The sequence below is a fragment of the Ambystoma mexicanum genome, chromosome 7p (assembly GCF_040938575.1).
Source record: "Ambystoma mexicanum isolate Mex_15411 chromosome 7p, UKY_AmexF1_1, whole genome shotgun sequence".
Lineage (NCBI taxonomy): Eukaryota > Metazoa > Chordata > Amphibia > Caudata > Ambystomatidae > Ambystoma > Ambystoma mexicanum.
In genome coordinates this window covers 668,646,699-668,664,176 of record NC_090939.1, presented here as the reverse complement: position 1 = coordinate 668,664,176, position 17,478 = coordinate 668,646,699, and positions in this window count along the sequence as shown.

Sequence of the window (17,478 nt, the reverse complement as noted above, 5' to 3'; positions counted from 1 at the left end):
AAAAAAAAGTCCAACTGGTGGCCTTGTCAGCCTACACCACTTCCCATAATAAGGTCTCATGGTGGAAGGTACCAGTCATCAAAGCATTTATGGAAGAGACTCCACCATCCAAATTCTAACCCACCACCAGGTTGGGACCTCAATGTGGTACTTGCTAAGCTCATGGGACCCCCATTCTAGTCTATGCACAAGTCTAGTCTCAAACACCTGACTTATAAAACTGCCTTCTTAGTAGCTATCACTTCCATAAGAAGGGTTATTGAAATCCAAGCATTGTCAGTGCAGGATCCTTTCTTTACTATACTTAAGGACAAGCTGGTTTTACGTACTCGCCCTAGGTTCTCACCTAAATTCATCTTCGAATTTCATGTAAACCAGTCTATTGAGCTACCTGCTTTCTTCCAGGAGCCCAAAAGCTCTGCAGAGGTAAAACTCCACACTAGATGTGAGGAGAGCGGTCCTCTACTACGTAGACAAGACCAGACCGCCAAGAAAAACAGATCAACTGTTTGTCTCCATAGCGCCAGGCAGAGAAGGTGATTGCATCTCTAAAAATGCCATCTCTAGGTGGATAGTCAGATATATCCAACTGGGCTATTCCCTATCATAAAACACTGCCTTTTACCCCCAGGGGTCACGCCACGAGAGGTATTGGAGCTACTCTGGCTTTCATTGCAAATGCCCCCTCAGACAGTATTTGCAAAGCAGCTACATGGAGCTCAATACATACTTTCACTCGGCACTACTGCATTGACACTCATTCCAAGACAGATACACAAGTAGGAGAAGTGGTTCTAAGACATTTACTCGGTCATGAACCTTCTCACATTCCACCTCCTTCTTCCACTGCTCGCTAATCTATGCACAGCATGTGATCTAAGCAGATTCCACGAGCCTCAGAAGGGATACGTTACTCACCGTAATTGTATTTCTGATGCTTGCATCTGCTTAGATTCACATGCGACCCACCCTTCCTCCCCTCGGAGAGAAGGCGCATGGAACTTATGAGCTTGGCTTATATGTATCTGCTTGGATACAACTGTACTCGCGCTGCACCTCATGCTACCTTATGTCAGAAAAATACAATCTGAGGGACCTGCACGCATGAGGGATCATGGGTACAGTGGATGTCACACTAGGGATAGTATTACTGGCACGCCCTGTTGATGTCCCTTTTCGAGTTTCGATTTAGAAAACGGCAACTGTAATACTCTGCATCTTCCACTAGATGTCAGCCTATGCACAGCATGTGAATCTAAGCAGATACAAGCATTAGAAATAAGATTACGATGAGTAATGCATCCCATATATAAATATATATCTAGTATGGCCATGGTAACGGCCATGTAGTTGTTAAGTTGCTAAACTCATAGGAAGAACACTTTCGGCAGCTTATGACTTGATTCTGCCTGGATGAATCCTCACCAAACCTTGCAAGAAATGTATATGGGTGTCTCTGAATTGTCTCGCCAAGTAGGGTGACGTTTGGTGCAGGGGGGTCGAAGTTATAGGGGGGGTCCCAAAACATATTTTTTCCATAGACTGAATGGGGAAAAAGTGCACACGGCTGCAGGCCGAACGGCTGGATGGATTTTCACCAAATTTGCGGCAGGAGCAGTGGCTTGGATCAAAAGCGTGCTTTTGTGTGTTTTCTGGCAATCCGAGCAGTTGTTTTGTTGCAAAGAACTGAAATGTATGGCTTAAAAAATGTGTGATATCTGGGTCCGCTCTGCGGACCCATTTCCCTGTATGCTCTGCAGCCCACAGTGTGATTGGCGCGCAGTGCAGCTTGATGTCGGCGAACAGTGGACGCTGCCCGTGGTTGGCTGGAGGGAAGCATGCTGTGCATCAAAGTTGTAGGAAGATGCCACCATGGTGTATCGGAGGATAGGGTTGTGGTGTGTCTGGCAAGGTAGTAAGAGATAGTGTGCATGGCCGGGCCTCTTGTACATAGCATTGTGCCCACTAAAATTGTAGTACTATATGGCTGTGCTCTGGTCACTGCGCAGGCGAAATTTTGTGTACACTGCAGTGGGCGGTGACGGGATGCGTTAGAAAAGCTTGCTATGATGGCGGCATGTTGTATGGGAGGACAATGCAGCGGCAAAAGGGTCTGAAGAACATAGTGCACGGCAGCAGGTGGGGGGAAGAAGGTATGGAAAGGGGGCCCGAGTGAGAAGCACTTCATGTGAGAAATGTTATGAGAAGAGGGTGGTGTGCCAGCAGTATCGGCGCACATTACGGCAATGTGCGGTTACCTGAAGAGGCAACAAACTTGTGTGGTGATTGCAGGGAGCCTTAGCTATGGCATGGCAGCCGCAGGGGTAATGGGTCAATGTGATGAGTGGTGGGAGGCACATTTGGAAAAGGGGAGTGCATTGCATAAAACAATACCTGGTGTGCTATGGATGACGTTATGGTGCTACTGCTTTTTATATGTGGTTCCGTAGTGTGCTTTGTGCAGATTAGTAAGTGCTGCAGTTCGCAACGCAGCATTGCTTGTATGCACATAGTACAGGCCCAATGTTGAGCAGAATGTGCTCCGAGGCTGCCATACTTACAACGTATTGTGATAGTAAGTGGTTTGCGGTGCAAAATACAGCAATATGTTTGTACATTACAGTAATTGGAACATGTGTACTTGTATCCCTGCATTGTGGTGCGGCGGTTGGGTGGAAGTGCTGGAGGCTATGTTGGCATTCTTATTTCTGGCACATGCGTACTTGGTGGCCTGAATGGCTCGGTTAAGTTGTGGCGGGTGTGGCCAAGACCTAGACTGTTGGGTGCATGGTGGAAGGCCTTCGGCTATTTACCCAGCAGCCTAGGCCTTCCTCACAGCCAGCACAACATAATGTAGCCATGTAATTGTCACTCGGCATGCATTTGCAGTAGTTGAGGTGAACAGAATGGTTGCAGACAATATAGTACACTTGGGTGAACAGCTGAAGTGAGGTAGTATGTGTACATGACCATATGGTGTTCATCATTGCCCCCGTTGTACAATAGGGAGGCACATGGCAGAAATTGCATTTGCTATTGGTAGGCCCTTATAAGAGCTTTGCTGCACTAAGTGTTTGAACGCATTGGCCTTTAAAAGGAAGTCCTGAGCATTAGAAAGTTGCAATATGGACACAGTCACTGATGTACTGTTTTGCACAGGTAGCAGAATGTCATGGAGCCATGCATGTGCAGGTGGGGCCAGGATGAAAGTTGACGGGCCCATTGCAGATGGGGATTGCATTAGACATGATAGGAGAAGTGAGACATGGGTTGCGCTAGGGTGTGCTATGTGTGGTGATGGGTTCGTGGTCAGTGAGGGCAGAGCAATGGTAGAAGGCGAGTAGTATGAAGAGAACATGAAACTTGAAACAAACGGTGCAGTAGAGTGTGATGCGTGTGGTAATGCTGTAGCCCCTTCGATGAATGGGTGCCCACCGTGCACCATGAAATCTGTTTGCTGAGGTGAAGTAGCTTTCACATTGCTGGCTTGGGTGTGTGGTTTGTGATGATTGCATAACATGTTGGTTTCATAGTTGTGGGGAACGGTTGCAATTCGTACACTGTGCAGTGCATGGCTGGATCTCTTGGAGGCAGTACTTCCGCACTGTGTCCTGCTGGTGTAGTGGTGAAGTCGTGGACGCTTAGACGTTGCTAGGGGTGACCAACGTGCATCTGGCCACTTGTTAACCTGTATGCGTCTGTTGTGTTGTGCTGGCTGTGGGGAAGACAAACACTATTGGGTGCATGGGCAAAGGCTGGAGGCTGTTTGGCCCTGCACCCAAGACCCCATCCTTTGCCAACTCCCAGTGCACCACTGTGCGGCCATGCACATTTGCCTCTGCATTTCTCTGCGAGTGGTGACTTTAGAATAATGGGTGTGGATAGCATTCTACACTTGGTGGAACTACCAAAGTGAGGTGGTATGCGTTAAGGAGAACATGCGGTAGGTTATTGTACGTGTGGCACATTAGGGAGCTATAAGTTCGCATTTCCATTTCCTTTGGGATGCCCTTTAGAAGACTCTTGCTTGAGGAACACTTGTAACATGTAGCCGCATGAAAAGAAGTGATCAGGACTGGAAAGATTCTATATGGACAATGTACAGAGGCATGCACATACCGTTTAGTGTAGGCAACGCTACGGAATGGAGTCATGCATGCACAGTTATGTCTACTCGTTCAAAGTAGGTGGCACATTGTTGGTTTGTGTGTGGTTAGGCTGCATTGCGCACATTGTTGGTGCATGGGTGTGATGATTGGTACAACAACCTACAGTTGTAGGTGTGTGGGTGGAGATGTTCCAGTGACCAGTTCTGCAGTGTGTCCAATGTGTGTAGTAATGGAATACTGTACATGTAGATGAGATAATGGTGCTAGTGCTTCTTATATGTGCTTGCGTAGTGTGCATTGCGGAGATTAGTAAGTGCTGCAGTTCCGAATGCAGCATTGCTTCTATGCATGTAGTCCAGTATTGAGAGCAGGCCCAATGTTGTGTAGAATGTGCTCCTTGGTTGCCATGCTTACAATGCTTTGTGATTGCAAGTGGGTAGTGGTGCCAAAGAATGTGATATGTTTGTGTGTTACGGTAAGCTGATGTTTTATGGCTGCCTTATGGTGCAGCTGTTGGGTGGAAGTGCTGGTGGCTATGTTGCCTTTGATATTTCTGGCACATGCGTACATGGTGGCCTGCATGGCTCTGTTAAGTTGTGGTGGGTGTGGCCAAGGACTGCACTGTTCTTTGCATAGTGGAAGAGCGTAGGCCATAGGCCATGTACTCAGCAGCCTAGGCCTTCAGCACAGCCAGCAGGCTTTTTGGGGCACATTTTATGAGTGGGGTTTCGGTGTCATGGTTTTCCTTTGTACCATTGTGGTCTCCGGTGCTTTGCATGTTGTGGTCGTGCATTATGGAGGACTACATTTGGGGTACATGTCCTGCTCATGTTTGCTCCGTCACCTGAAGAAGGTGATGAGAGCAGTGATGCACATTTTTCCCAGAGGTGCATGGGACAATGCCGGTGTAATTTGGCCACAGCCAGAGGCCGGGAGGTGTTTTATAAACAGAAGGATGTGTGAGTCTGTGCAGTGCTGCGATGTTCTGCACCGACTTTGACAGCATGAACGAGCAAGATTTGCAGTGGTTCAATGAAATGGGATGTTTTTGACCTCCATTGGCAATGTTGTTTTGTTTGCTACTCTGCAGGAAGCGTTGAAGACAATCCTGTACAAGTGTAAGGTAAGTGTTCACGTTCAGTACTTACAAATGTCACGAGGAGAAGGAAACGGACGCTCATTGGAAAAGGACAAAAGAACAAAAAATTGTATACAATCGCGTACATAACAAAAACAGGACAAGAGGAAAGACATTAGAAAAAATAATTGCTTTCTGAGACAGTACTGCAAACTGAAACCTCTACCCTGTTTCTCATTCTTTCTGGCACACCCCCACCCCCTACCCCTTCGCTAGTACGAACACTGAGTGGATTACGCTGTAGTTTCATGATTGCACGTGCCACATGCACCCATTTTGTGCATGGAAGGCGTGGAAATTAAAGTTTGGAGGAACAGACAGTGCTGTAGAAGGTTAGTTGGTCTGGTGTGTACGGAAACACTGTGGCAGCATGCTTGTTTGTACAAAGAAGTGCAGAAGGGTATGGTGGAAGTGTGGAAGGTAAGGGGCAGGTATCCTGGGGGTATGCATGAACGGTATGCATTTGTTTGAAGGGCGTAACATGGAAGCACTTTTGCTTTTCAGCGATGTCTTTGGAAAGTGTGCACTTAATGGGGTACTGGGGAAAACATGGAAGAACTTTGCAGAGTACACGGTAAGTGGCAGCCACCGTACTGTTGTGCATTAATTGTGTGTATACTATGTTACGATGTGGAATTGTATGGTATGGCATTTGTAATGCGGCCATAGAGACGTTAACGAAAACACAATGCGGCAAGGGAGGGGAAACAGATGGGAGACAGAGAGTACAACCCTAATGGGGGAAGTGTGACGTACATCGGCCAAGTGTATGGGTCGAGGGAGGGGAAGGTACAGTATATGGGATGAACAAGAAGTAATAGTAAGTGAAAATACAGGGTGCTTGCGCAAAGTGCACGGATTAGTGGACATATGCAGTGGTGGTGGAACTGTTGGGAATATAGAGAACACTCGCCAAGTGTGGGGTTTGCTACAGTGGCAGTGCAGGGGTTCGTCTTGGGGGAGGGAGGTCACATGAGCCCAACACGTCGGAGTGGGCAGGTGACCAGTGTATGGTAGGCAGGCAGCCGGGGAGAGGAGTACAAACAGCAGACGGTAAGAGAAAGCCTTTGCAGTGCTTTCAGAACCGGCAATGCTTATACTCCAGTTTGAGGGAGGCTGTTGCAGAGGGAGGACTCGGGCAAAAAAAAAATAATTTGTACCACCAACTAGGTTCTTGCAAAAGCGACTGACACTGAGGTACTTGGATGCGCAAAGAGCTCGCGTACGGACATGTATAGAAAGTTGGAGTTCAAGATATTGAGGTCCCAGGGCCCAGAAGGCCTTCTGCATAATGCACAGTCTTACTTTATGCCTTGTAGCCACTGGGAGCTATTAGCGATATTTGAGTGTGGGAGAGATGCCATTCAAAGTCGAGCGCTACTGTTCTGCATGCATGGTAGAAGACAGAGAGTATAAGGTGGCAGATTTGAAAAGAGAGTGTTGCAATAGTGCAGCCTACAAATAAGTACAGTTGTGTAGATAATGATCTTTTGTACAGTTGATTTTGCTTGTAACCATACATTCCATGCTGCTGTATGTGGCATATTTGGACGATATCTGTAGGCAATGGGTTAGTAGGGAAAACATTTTGTGCCATTCTGGACAGGAAATCAGAGAGCTCCTGTTTCGGTATTAAAAGGCATGATATGGGTAAATGAGAAGGTTGCATGCACATGTCACTGAAGTGCCACTTGATGGCAGGGGATGGGAAAGAAAGCAATATGCTTTTAAATGACGTAATGGCGGATTTGTGGCACATACTGTATATGATATGTGGTACATTGTACAGTATGTAGTGAGGATGGCTGACATGGCGAAAGGCATTTTGTGGACTTTCGGAGATGCTTTCCTGATAGATCTGCACAAGTATGCCCTGGAAAGAAACCTTGCTGGCAATTTCAGCTTGGAAGGAGTGGACACATTGTGGAACACTGTGTACAAGCAGAGTTTCGCCGACATGCATGTTCTTTGCAAAGACTTGGGCAGTTTAGGTACAGCAGATGTTGTCGTCATCCACTACAGCAGCATGCATATAGTTTACGTGTGTTGTGAACATTTGTTTCGTCGACTGAGGAGGTTGGTAAATCTAGTGAAGTCGCGTCTTCCCACTGCAAAGGTGCTTTTCTCATCCATAACTCCACGAAGAGTATGGGACAGTGCTCCTGGATGTTGTTCGGAAGCCCGAGGCAGGAAGATGTCTCATTAACAGAAGCATGTACACTTTTGTGTTCGGTGCTGGAATGTTCTTCTGCAACAATGACCTCATTAGTTGTGGGACTCTGGAGTTTTTTCAAGAAAATGGCATTTCTTTGTCGCCCACTGGTAATGTGTTATTTGCCCGTCTACAAGAAGCAGTGACGAATTGCTTATAAGAATGTCCGCAAAAGAAAACAGAAAAGCAAATACTATCCGAAAGAAATGGTGTTTTGCTGCAAGCTTGTAAACAAGAAAAGAAAATTATTTCTTGAGAGCCGCCTCCTACAACGAACTTCCCGTACCTTGGTTGCAAGCTCTTCTCGCATGGCCGGATGCATTTCCAAACCACATCCGCTGACTTTGAGTATGGCGGTCATGGAAATGGGACTGCACAGCCACAGGGATTGCGCAACAGCGTTTGTGGCTGTGGTGTGTACGCAGAGGCCTGTTGTACAGAAGTAATACTGTTAAATGGAGAGCTCTGCATTGTAATTAGTGGAAGCGTGTGCAACTTTTCACTCCTACGCTATAACACTGTGCTGTAACCAACGTAATGGAAAGGGAAGAAGGAATGTTTGTGCTTCATTTGGACAAGGCCGCCGCCATTCTTGGGTACATGCACGCGCGTATACTCCCTTTTTCTGGACGTTACCAATGACATTGCGACAATGGGATATATCGCTGCTGCGGGTGCGGGTGCCACCAAGGCCCAGTCATAATTTTCGCCACTAGTGGGCGTACCTAGGCACAGTGACATGGCTGGTACTAGTTGCAGACGCACTGTAGGTGAGCAGCTGTGGTGCACCATTACTTGAATGTATGTGCCATACTCTGCTGCTCAGAAAAGGCGCAAACGCATTACACAGCACTTCTACGGTGTGCCTTTTGGGCGGATTGTTGTGGACATTGTTCACCCAAAAAGCAGCCGTACATTGTTCGCAACCATGCATCCATATGCAGTGGGACAGAGCAATGTGTTTGTAAACCTGCCCTTTCCAAAAAATACTGCGTACATTGCTCAACCCTATGCTTTGCTGCTGTCAGAGTCCGGCTCATGTCCCCGAAATGAGGGCGCAAGGCGCACCATCGGTGTGGTCGGCTGGTCACGTTGGCACTGCTGTCGTCACACAGCTCGAAAGGCACATCTGGGGACTTTGCGGATGGTGGCTATGGAAATGCGACTATACAGCTACGTTTGTGGCCGTGGTGTGTACGCAGAAGACTGTTGTAAACAACTAATACTGTGACATGGGGAGCTCTTCAATGTTATTGGTGGAAGCGCGTGCAACTTTTTACGAGTACGCAATGTCGCTGTGCTGCAAAGAAGAAACTGCAAAGGGAAGAAGTAATGTTTCAGCTTCATCCGGACAAGGCCTTTGCCTTCCTTGGGTAAACGCACGTGCATATACTCCCTTTTTCTGCAAGCTGCCTATGATATTGGGACAATGAAGACTGTCGCTGCTGCGGGTGTGGGTGACCGGAAGGGACGTTCATAATTTTCTCCACTACTGTGCATATACAGCCAGAGTGAAATGGTTGCTGGTAGTTGCAGATGCACTGTAGGACACCACTTTTTAGCCATTCCACCATTGCAAAATATGAAATACACCCAATATCTTTTAGAAATGGTTTCAAGAGACAATCTTTTACTCCAGCCTGCCCAGACCTGTCACTTGCATTTGTGACATACTGCTCAAGAACATTGTGTAGGAAACTGAGTGATATCTTATGGAAGTCGCTAATGCACTTTGCACAGACCCCCATCAGTGTATGTGTATCTTGTGAGGTCTCAGTGACTGTGTAGGAAAGTCAGTGATGTATTCTTTGAGCCTCTATGCACCTTTCACAAACCCCCAATACTGTATCTGTATTGAAGCGCTGTTGCATGAGATTGTCTTTGTTACATGAACTTGTCTTAGTTACATACGGATACTTGGCACTTGGTTACAGTGACATAATCTTGTAAAGACCTTATACACAATCCAATCCTTTAACCAATCCGAACACACAAGAATACAATCAATGTACAAAAGAAAAGCAAATTTAAATCATAACCTGTCCTACCAAAGAAACTCCTGCTCATGGCCACCAAGGAAAGAAGTATCTCCTCCTTCCTCTCCAGCAAAGAAACATTGGATTATGAAACCCATTCCATTCAACCAGTACAAAAAGCATTGACACATTTTCTGGTGAAATTATAAAACGAACTGCCAAATGATAAATAGGATAAATCAACATAAGATTACTTTTCACCTCCTGAAGATCCATGCTTTGTGGTGAAACCCGTGTAGAGGACTTTTTCTTGAATAACTAAGGATTCTTTTCTCTAATGATTTTGATGTAGATGCATCGTAATGTTTAATTACAGATTATCCCAAATTGACATAGTTGTACCTGTTTGGCAGTAGTTGGTGTGGGAGTCAAATGTAGCTCCTGCTAACTGTTGAGTGTTAGGCTAGACAGGCCCTTCTCTGCTACAAGTAGCATCTACATTGCTCCCAGCTCCCCTGATTTTTGAACCCTGTATTGTATGTTTGTTCATATTTAGGCCCCATTTTTCTGATGCTTACTTATTTTAATGTAACATTATGGTTTGTAACACCAAGTACACTTATTTTTTGTTAAGCTTTGTTAAGTGTAGGCTTTGTTAGGCCTCTACAAAACAAAATCTGTTGGATGCTGTTTAAAAAGTTACTGCATTTACCTACTCAGTACATAATCATCACTTTCTTTACTTGCTCATCTTTACTCACTGACATTTCGTTTGTTTTACCAAGACCTATTAAAATGGTTCATTCGTACAGAAGTAGTACATGTGTCGTGATCTCATACATTGTTCGCTAGGTTTCATCCAGTTCTAAAAATCCAAAGTGAATGGTGAATTACATTGTTGTTATTGTTATGTTTCAAGAGGAAATTGTGTTCTGCTGAGGAAGAAACTGGTGACACTGTGTACACGTCACTCATTTGGTACTTCTCTTTATCATGATGGGTCAGAGGATATGGGATGGAGCGCAGCAGGCTCTGCGCTCCTCTGTGATCTCTTGAAGGCCATATGCCAACTGAGGTCATTTCTTGTGATGTCAAGGTCAAAGTTAATGTGAAATAATTTCTTGTGATGTTATGTCCTGTCATTTCATTGGATGAAGTTGATGTGGCATCATTTCCCGTTATGTCATCAGTATGGTAGGTTCGATTTTTGAAACGTTAACATCCCTGCACATTTTTGGCCTCAGAATGTTGGCATCTATGCTTTTGAACGACTGTCCGCTGGATGCGTTTTGGGCACACTGCGTTGTGCACATGTGCGTGGGTGTACTATGCAGACTGTTGCCAATTTCCTACGGACTAATAGTGTGCAACACGTGCGCCAACCATTTTGGGAAGGTGCTGGCTACTTATAGGGTGCACCAGGTGGGATGCTTATTTGCATACCTATCTGTAGGACGTGGGTGCACGCCCCGACCACATTAACATTCCTTTGCATATGCTGCAGAGTGCTGATGTTACAAGGACACAGAGGCACACCTACAGATGCCTGTACTTGCAGTACGCTGAAACGTCCGTTCCCACACGCATTGCTAGGTGATGGACAACATGCGTCCATGTGGAAACTGCTGCCGTCGTACGGATGCGTCCATTGTGATTGTGGGTATTCCGTAGGACACCTATCTTTTGCTTAGTTGCAAGCATTGCAAGGAGGACTGTGTGCTGCTGAGTCTGAACGCCATTTCAAGAAAAATAGAATATCACCCAAACACTTAGCAACACTATCCTTATTAATGTTAACATTTGCACATTCCTACAACCCATTAGGGAAGGGGTAGCACAATTCCATACTTACTGTGGAGAAATGCGTATTTGCAGAACTTGGTTGTTAGGGAAAGAAGAGATTGCTGTGTCACCGTCACATCTCCCATGACACGATTTTTGAGGGGATTGCGGCCTGCGACATGTGGAAGGAGTGTACGTGCAGGTGTGCCACAGCCATTTCATTTTGTGCAAAACATTTGTTTGTACGCAACTTGTAAGGGGGCACAATTGTGCCCCATTTTTTTACTTTGCCTTCCAGCCTCTCCTTTTTGCTATTTGCACAGTTTCTTTCCTTTGCTATGCACATCACCTTTTGCATTTGGTGATGGTGTTGTGCAAGGATTGCAGTTTTTCCTGCCTTGCTTTCCTTTCCAATATGTTTTCTTATGGAAAACGGAATGTGTTTGCTGTACATGCAGGAATATATAGTACATAATGTACGCTTCACTCTACAGTAAAGTCATTCTGTTATGAGGGACATTTCTTTCCTGCAACTTGAAGGTGCTTAGCATTGCCACGTTACAAAAAGACACGTTATACATATATACTATTCCATGCTGCAACTCCTGTGTAATCATTAGAGACTGTTCTGCTTCCTCTTACATTGTACCAACGTTTTGCTCTAAGCTCTTGCCAGTCGTTACTCTGCCCATTACTTCTTTCTTCCCATGTACAATAGCAGTGTGGTCCGATTGGTGAAGGCAGACGTTAATTCTGTTGTTGATGCATTTCCTTATGGTGTCCTCCCAATGACTTTCTCCTGTTTGCTTTGTACGTACACAATTTCTACACCTACTCCATTTTCTCTTGCCTTTCTTTGCCAAGATGTTGTTTTCATTTATTTTTTGCATTTGGTGATTGGCACCACTATGTAAGAGAGCAGGTGCCTTCTTGAGCAGGTTGGATGCCACCCAATGTGCGCAACCAGACGCATAGTTCGTGACTGCTGTCTGCGTTACCATTCTGCCAGCAGTTTCACTATGTTGGAGAGTTCTTCTTTACAAACTAACAATATCTGCTAAAAAAACAATTAAATTCACTGGCAAAAAACGTTGTTAAAGGAACATTCTGGTTAAGATGCACTAGCAAAAACCTATGCAATTCAATGGACAAACATTGTTACGGGGACGTTATGGTTACAGGTAAAACCAAAAAAAATCAGAAATTCTCAAGTTATTGTAAGCTAAGCAACCATAACTCACGCCACCAGTGTGCACTGCAAGGACTGACACCCATGACATCAAAGATGCCATCACTAATCTCATTCATGACATCACTGATGAAATCACATGTGCATTTAGTTTTCATGGGTAGCCTCCACAAGGGATTTTTATTGTTATGGTGGCAAAAAACGATCAAACATCATTGGAAGAACTACTAAGAGAGAAATAGTTAATTGAGCAATGCACTATTGGCAACCATGGCCAGAGGTGACTGTAGTGACGGATGCTTCCCTCACAGGATGGGGCGCTCATGCCGACGACTTGACCGGCAGCGGTCGTTGGTCTCCGTCGGAGTCCAAACTCCACATCAACCTCTTAGAGCTGAGGGCCATCAGGCTAGCCCTAAAGGCTTTTCTGCCGTCTGTGCGGGGAAGAGTGTCCTGATCATGACGGACAACACACTGGCCATGCATTACCTCAACAAAAAAGGGGGGGGATACGGTCACTCCCATTGTGCATAGAGGTAAAGCAGCTCTGGTTCTGGGCCATCCAGCAGGGAATTTCGCTCTCTGCAGTTCATCTGTCCAGAGACGAAAATACGGCAGCTGACGCTCTGAGCAGGCAGAGCACAATCTCTCACGAGTGGGAGTTGGCTCAGGAAGTTCTTCTGGAGATGTTCGCCCTTTGGGCAACCCCACAAGTGGATCTTTTCACCACCAGTGCCAACTAGAAGTGCAAGAGATTCTACTCAAGGGAATTTCCTCAGAGAGGAGCCTTAGGAGACGCATTCATAGTGGATTGGTAATTTCCACTGCTGTATGTGTTTCCTCCAGTCCCCGTCATTCCTCCAGTGTTAGGGACGTTACAGAGGTTCGGATCCCACATGATCCTCATTGCTCCGGATTGGGCCAGGAGAGCGTGGTACCCAGACCTTCTAGAAATGTCCATCTGCCCTCAATGCCGTATTCCCTACCGAGAGGATCTGCTCTCACGAGAGGGGAGCCAGGTTCTCCATCCAGAGGTCAGGACTCTCAACCATCACGCTTGGTATCTGAAAGGTTGAGATATAGGGATTGGGATCTCCCAGATGATGTGATGGAGGTGTTGCTTTCAGCCAGAAGGCCAGCAACCGAATCCCTGTACCATTGGCGTAAGTTTTGCGACTGGTGCAGAGGACAAAATGTTGATCCTTTTCAGTGTTCCATTCCTATGGTTTTGTCTTTCTTACTTTCTTTGGCCCACAGGGGCCTTCAAGTTGGTACCATTAAGGGTTACCTGGCAGCACTGTCTATACTTAAGCGCTCATCTGAAGAATGTTCTTACTTTAAGATTCCTTTGATCTCTCAATTTCTTAAAGGACTGAATAAAGTGTTCCCGCCGTCCCCTTTCCAGGTGCCGGTTTGGGATTTGAATTTGGTTTTGAAATTTCGAATGGGTGCTCCGTTTGAACCTTTGCACTCTTGTCCTTTGAGATTATTGTCCTTCAAGATGGTGTTCTTGGTTGTGGTTACTTCCACTCGCAGAGTGAATGAATTGCAGGCACTTTCATCTAAGTCGCCCTTTACTGTGTTCCACAAGGACAGGGTTGTTCTAAGGGTACGTCCTTCCTTTCTACCTAAGGTAGTGTCTGAATTTCATTTGAGCTAAAAGGTGGTTCTTCCTTCTTTCCATCCTCCTCCTGGTAAGGAAGAGGAGCGACTCCATAGGTTGGATCCTAGGAGAGCTCTAAGCTTTTATATTTCTAGGATGTCCAGGGTCAGAGTGGATGATCAACGCTTTGTGGGATATCCCGGACACCGATTGGGCCAGGCTGTCACCAAGCAGACCTTGTCTAGGTGGATTATCCTCACCATTACTGAATGCTACCAATTGGGGGGGGGGGGGTAAGGACCCTCCTGAAGGGTTACGAGTTCATTCCACTAGGGGCGTGGCTACTTCCACAGCCCTACAACGGGGGGTTCCTATTAGGAATATTTGTGATACAGCCACTTTGGCTTCTAACCACACCTTTGTTAAACATTATTCCCTGGATACGATCCATGGTCAAGATATGGCCTTTGGTAAGGCGGTTCTTTATTCCGCCAATTGATTGGATACTCTAAATTCTTTTCCCTCCTCCATTTTCTGGTACTGCTTTGGGAGTCTGTCAAAGATGTGGAATACGTTTGAGGACACAATCCATTCGAAGAACAAGTTACTTACCAACTGGTAACGTTCTTTCGATTGGGTGTTCCTCCAACGTCTTCCACATCGCCCTCCCAGCCTGCCCCTCTGGAGAATTTCCTATGCGATTGCAGCTTACGTTTCTGCAAGTCTATGTGCAGTCCTGCAGGCATTGGATTGGTGCCACACGTTATGGGGGAAAAAACATAAACTGAGGCTACGGGTGCCGTGCGTCCTATTTATAACATCCGGTGATGTTGCCCTCGACGGAGGCCTTTTAGGGACATCAATCCGACGCCATTGAAGCAGGACGCCCTCTGCCGAAAAAGTTTACAAAGTGCACAGCTGTGGGCATTACATTTCAAAGAAGTGGAATACGTTGGAGGAACATCCAATTGAAAGAACATTACCAGTTGATAAGTAACTTGTTTTTCTCAGTGTTCATCCTCAGTAGAGGGGCGCTCACATTTTCAGATATTTTTGAAAGACTGATAAGTCAGGAATCTGCAACATTTGGCACTCCAGATGTTTTGAACTACAATCCCCATGATTCCTCACCATTGAGTGGTGGCAATGTCTGATGGGATTTGCTGTCTGAAACATCCTGAGAGCCAAAGGTTGCACACCCCTGCCCTAGGTTATGATGGAGAAGTCAGTCGTAGACTCCTTTCTCACTGTGCCTAGAGAGGAAAATGCTTTCCTCCTTGATGATGCGCAACAAGGCAGTGATTTGTGTCTGGGGGTTGCTATGTGTACTTTTGTTCAGAGTAGAATTGTCTGCCATTTCAGTGAGTGTTAGACCATCTCTGTGGGTGGGACCAGACTGAATTCACATGAAGAGTCCACTTCTAGTAAAGCAAGCACAGTGGGCTAAAACATGATTGTAGACCCTCCTGAGTGGGCACCGTCCAACAGAACAGCCTGTTTGTGCCACGTTTACCTTTTGTAGAGGGGCACTCACATTTCTGGTCCATTCCTATTACAAATTCTTTTCCTAAATAAGTAAATCATTTATATAATACTAAATTATATAACACTAAAATAGTCCCTCTAGCTAGAATACTTTTCTTGCAAACGTACCTTAATATTATCTGATCCACATCAATGGTGCGCAACCAAAAGTCTCAATTTACAAGGATGGGAAATGGATTACTGGAGAAGAATTATGTGCGAAGTATAATATTACAAACTATTAAGATACAGACTTCAGAAGGTTGAAAAGGTGTATTAGAGAAGTGGAATGGAGTGGAGAAGTGAATCGGGATCTCTTTACTAGAGAAAGAGAATATGGCAAAGGATCAGTTGCAAGTAGAGTATATACACAAATTGTGACAAAATATAAGGAAAATTCAGAACTTAGAGACAAATGGAGTAGAAGGTTGGGATATGAGATCTCATCTGAGATGTGGCATGCCATGTGTGTAGACGTAAACCTATGTTCGCTTAGCATGAGTGAACGGTCGAGACAAATTAAGATCCTCAACAGAGTATACTAGAGCCCTGAAAGGCTGAAGAGATGTATGTTAGATTATGATGTTAGCTGGAGCTGCTGGTGTGATGTGGACAGCCTAGAGCACATGCTTTGGGATTGTGTACGAGTGAGAGGATTCTGGCATGATGTCTTTGAAATGTGTCTGCGAGTTCTAGATCTAGATTTCACACTTGATTTCAAAACTATGGTTCTAGGATGTGATGATTTGTTAGAGGCACCATCTGCATCACAAAAAATGCTACTATTCAGAGGGGTGTCAATCTGCAAGAATATGATTCTACATGGCTGCAAGTCTCAAATTGCACCACAATCTGCAGATTGGATTGAGGAAATGCAGTGCTTTGCAGGCATGGAAAAGGTAATATACAGGAGACAGGGAAAGTTAAACATGTTTGAGGAAATCTGGGAAAGATTCATGAATGTGTATTAGTTCCAGAGACAATTGTGCTTTGTACATTATGGGTGGGTAATGGGTGACCGGGATGGTTTTCATATGGTGCATTCTTACACTGGTATGTACTGCTTTTCATGAATTTATTGTACTTCGAAATGTGTTGTTATGTTACTGTTTGCTGTTTTTCTTAAAAGAATAAAGAATTAAAAAAAGTCTCAATTTGTAAGTATTCAAAAATGTTGTGGTTGAGAGATCATACATAGGCATGTGTTTCTCATATTAGTCAGTTCTAGCAAGGCCAGAGACTTGAGCTGTTCTCTGCTGGCCACGAGAAGCCAGTGAGTCAGACTGAGGCTGCTGAGATGAGATGGGTCTTCAGATATCAAGATCTGGAAAAGTCAACACTCTGCAACATTTTGTTCCCATAGTTGATTTTGCTTGGAGGCCTAGATGAATGCTGTTCCCATAAAAGGCTACTCAAATGGTGGAAGTTATGTTACAGAAGACGCAATTATATTATATTGCATTCAAAGATTAATTTTCATGACACATAGGCAGTTACTTCCAGTACCTGATGGCACATTCTAAATATAGCAGTGGACGCTTGCGCCTGCTCACATGAAAGAAACATGTCCTGACCACAAGATACTTATCTGAGCTTCATGTTTATTAGCCATATGGAATCTAAGGCTTCTGACATTGGTTGATTGTTGGAGACATGACTTCAATGGTTTGTTGTTCAATAAACGTCTTGGCCATTGAGCTGGTGATCATAGGGATACACTTTTTCAGCTGTAGGACAATCCACGCACTATCGCCAGTTAATTTCACAAATATTGTGAGTCGTGTGCCTAGCTAAGAAAGTACTGCCCACTTCTAAGGGCAAAGGATGACAATGGCTGAAAATATAAATTAAACCAGAGCAGTGGCATATTGAACCCCAGAATATTGACCCCTCAAAGGTTCGATCTTAGTTTCACATTTCCCTCAGTATTGCCCAATTAAGCACG